The sequence below is a fragment of the Hordeum vulgare genome, chromosome 5H (assembly GCF_904849725.1).
Source record: "Hordeum vulgare subsp. vulgare chromosome 5H, MorexV3_pseudomolecules_assembly, whole genome shotgun sequence".
Taxonomy (NCBI): Eukaryota; Viridiplantae; Streptophyta; class Magnoliopsida; order Poales; family Poaceae; genus Hordeum; species Hordeum vulgare.
The window spans coordinates 583,087,945-583,091,417 of NC_058522.1; the positions used below are offsets into that span (position 1 = coordinate 583,087,945).

Genomic DNA, 3,473 nt, shown 5'->3' on the forward strand with positions numbered 1-3,473 from the left:
GTTTCACGCTCTTGGGGCATTTCATCAAACACCTTGTGTGCATAAGAGGAACCAAAAGCAAACCTACACCCCCTTGTGAAGCTTGTGAAGAGAAGTGGCACCAAATGGCTAAGTGAGTGTGCTGAACTGGTATCTATAGGGGAGGAGATTTAGTCGCGGTTGGCATGGCAAACCGCGACTAAAGGCCTTTGGGCACCTTTAGTCGCGGTTGGCATGGCAAACCGCGACTAAAGCCCCTCACGTGCACCAGCTGGCCACCGAGCGCCCTGGCCCAGGCCTTTGGTCGCGGTTCGTCTGCCGAACCGCGACTAAAGAAATCATTAGTCGCGGTTCCTACAGTGTCGCGACTTATGGGGCTGGACGGAAGCCTCTTTTTCTACCAGTGTTTTGAATTGGAGCTTATCCAAAACATTTGAACTACGCACGGAGATATTTATGTAGATTTGTTTTATATAATCTGGAGGCTTAAAGATATTTTTTTTGATTTTTCCATCTTATTTGGATAGAGTTTGCTTTGTAACTGGAGGTACGGAGGCAATATAAATCATTTGAGTAGGGCGGAAATGAGGAAGAAATATTGTGAGATGGTGTCTAGGGAATGGGTGTATATCAATGTGGGAAAGGTGGAGTTGCTCCAAGCATAGGCACTAAAATCAAAGATCAACACGAGAAAACAAGATGACAAAGAAAAACAACGTAAAATCATAAAGCTGAGACAATGGTGTCGTGGTTTGTGTCTGAATCATATTGGATAGATCTATTATACCCATATGAAAGTAATGAAGTATTGAGATGTTTTGAAATCTAGAATATCTTTGTTCCCGTTTTACAAATAATCATATCCTATTAATTGTGCATCTGTTACAAGCCATGGACATTTTCTCACCCTTTCATATATTTGATGGATTGGCGACCCTTGGAAATCTGCGACATCAATGAAGATCCAAGTGGTATGAATATCTCTGGCACACCCACTTTTAAATAAAAAAGAGAAGAAATTGCATCATTCTATATCTTATACTACCTTTATAAAAATTTAGGACCAATGTACTACAATGGCGTCTACCATGAGTTCTACCAGTATAATCCCGATGGCTCCAACAGTCCCAGTCTCTCCTATAACATAGTTTGGGGCCATTCAGTTTCAACAGATCTTGTCAACTGGATCGGTCTTGAACCTGTGCTAGTACCGGATACCCCAAGTGACATATGCGGTTGCTGGACCGGCTCAGCCACAATTCTACCTGGTAATCAACCGATAATCATATACACTGGTCTAGTCAACATGGAGAAGCATCAGGTCCAAAATATTGCACTTCCCAAAAACCGGTCTGATCCGTACCTGAGGGAATGGACCAAAGCAGGCAATAACTGAGTGATCCAACCGGTCATACCATACTTGAACTCAAGCCAATTCAGGGATCCAACAACCGGTTGGATTGGACCGGATGGACTATGGAGAATAGCAGTTGGTGCCGATTTGAACGGCTCCAGTACTGCACTTTTGTACAAGAGTGAAGACTTCTTGAATTGGACTGGAGTTGAACACCCACTGTATTCATCCATTTCCTTTGACATGTGGGAGTGCCTGGATTTCTTCGCGGTATTGTTGGGAAGTAACGGTGGACTGGACATGTCTTCTGCAATCCCAAATGGCACCAAGCATGTCCTCAAAATGGGCATGGATTACAGTGACAAGTACATGATTGGGGTTTATGATCTCAAACGTGATGTCTTTGTGCCAGATATTGTCATAAATGACTATCGGTTATGGCTGAGGATTGATTATGGCAATTTCTATGCTTCAAAATCGTTCTTTGACTCAAAACATGGTAGGAGGATCATATGGGCTTGGAGCAACGAGACAAATAGTTCTTCAGATGATGTTGCAAAAGGCTGGGCAGGAATCCATGTAAGAAAATCTGCCCTTAATTGGTTGTAGTTGCATCATATTGACATAATGATTTAACAAATCGGTGTAACATCTTTAACCACACTTTAATTATATTTAGTCAATCCTGAGGACAATTTGGTTAGACAGCTATGGCAAGCAGTTGTTGCAATGGCCAGTAGAAGAGATTGAGTCCCTTCGAAGAAATGAAATCAACCATCAAGGACTAGAGCTGAGCAAAGGAGATCTGTTTGAGATTAAGGGAATTGACACTTTGCAGGTAGTTTCATGGTGGCAATGTGTTTACAATTTCTTCCAAAGATTTTTTTTTACTTCAGAAAGTGTCATGCCAGTAAAAGATGTAAGGCCTTCCGATAATTATTCATTGTATATATGGAAATTATATTTTTGGTAACAAAAATATATTATTCATTGTAAATATGGGTCAACTTGCAATTTTTTCATATAACTCACTTGAAAGTATCTTATATATATTTATATCAACATACTCACAATGATAAATTAGTATATATACTGTCACATGATAGTATATAAGACCCGTGGGGTAACTACCCCTAATGATAGTATGAGCTAGAGTCATGAAGTATGCGCCTACGGGCTACGATTTAAATTTGCAGAGATTTGGACTAAATAGTATGAGCATTTGCGCTTTGCCAGAATTCCTGATGGAAAATGCATTTGCCCTTGCGAGATTTGTAAGATATGGGTTAATGACATGTCTTGCTTCATTTTTGCACATTAATTTGTCGTGTCTTTAAATCTTTCATGACTCTTCCAATGATATGTATTGTTTTAAAACCTCGATTAGGAAGGTTATCTATCCTCTAGGAGGCCATTGTTAGAAGTATAATTATGTTCAAGCTACGATTAGGTATTAGAGATAGAATAGGTTTAAACCATATAAGACTTGCCCTCTACTCCAAGTCTCTCTTTCTCATATTATACTCGATATATACCCCACACCAGGGTCAGCTCAATACAACAATAGAAACATTAGCCATCATACAATTTATACATGGTATTAAAACGGTTTCAACAACGCCAAATGTGGGACCTTCTACCACTTCCGCAGCACGTTGCCCTTGGTGGCGCGGCACCCAATCTGATCAAAGATTATATTCGTTCTTTAGATTAGTTTAGATCTAAATTTCTGTTAGATTAGATTTTCTTTAGCCATCAAATAAATTATAGATTCCTTAACCCAACGAGTAAACAAGAGACAAAATGCGGTGCCAAAATCGACATTCATAGGCGTCATTCTGGTTGCAAGCGGAGAGATATCCTGCTCGGCTGCGACGCCGCCTTGCGAAAAAAAGTCCGCAAGTTGCCATTGGGCTGGCCGTGTAGTCTGTAACGGGCTGAAGCGGCCACACTAACGTGTCCAACGGGCTCATGCATATCCCGCATAACTCGCATTACCTACCCCTCGGAGGAAAAAAAAACTTCCTCTTCTTCCTTCCAATGGGGAAAGTTGCCACAGCGACGCCACCTTCGCCCACCTGCCTGGCGTTCACCTCCTCCTCGTCCACGGCCTGCTCTCCCCAGCATCATCCCCAGCTTC

General features: G+C 41.5%; 1 pseudogene; it reads left to right on the forward strand.

The window, feature by feature from the left end:
* Window positions 1-426: 426 nt before the first annotated feature.
* LOC123395200 lies at window positions 427-2,166 on the forward strand (annotated as a pseudogene).
* Window positions 2,167-3,473: the final 1,307 nt, after the last annotated feature.